Here is a 566-nt window from a genome sequence, read left to right as displayed (position 1 = left end):
TGGCAGTCTGAACGGATCCTCATTAAAAAAGTTTGTCGTTGCGTTGCCGTCGCGCGCAGTGAGTTTAGGCCTTAAACACACTGAAATTAAGTAAATTTGAACATCAATATATATTTTCTGCTAAAAATCAATCTCACAAATATTCTCATAGGTATACAATAATAGTATTGTAATTGCTTAAGTCACAAGGGGTTCACTTGTCAAAGGGGAAATCACTTGTCAAAGAGGAAATCACTTGTGAAAGTGGGGATCGGTGAAAAAGGGGATGCGTCCGAATCCCAAGGAACTCCCCTTTTATATTGGTAATAAACCAATTTCTTTTCTAATTTTAAATACAATTTGCACCTGAATTCGTTGTCACGTTGTCACGCATAGATGTGTCCACAGTGGTGGCACTAAAAAAAATCTTCGGATATTCGGGAATATGACGAGCAGCAGCAGCAGCTCTCACAGAAGGTGGTGAAAGAAGATTGGGCAGAGGTAAACCACGCCATGCATTGAGCTTTAAAGTTAGCTCCATGCGTCATGACAGGTAAGTTATATTACCATTATAGTTTCGGATATAC

The sequence above is a fragment of the Anneissia japonica genome, unplaced genomic scaffold, assembly GCF_011630105.1.
Source record: "Anneissia japonica isolate Jap-2015-1 unplaced genomic scaffold, ASM1163010v1 scaffold9_len2422644_cov172, whole genome shotgun sequence".
In the NCBI taxonomy this organism is placed as follows: Eukaryota; Metazoa; Echinodermata; class Crinoidea; order Comatulida; family Comatulidae; genus Anneissia; species Anneissia japonica.
Note: the sequence above shows the minus strand (reverse complement) of the source record.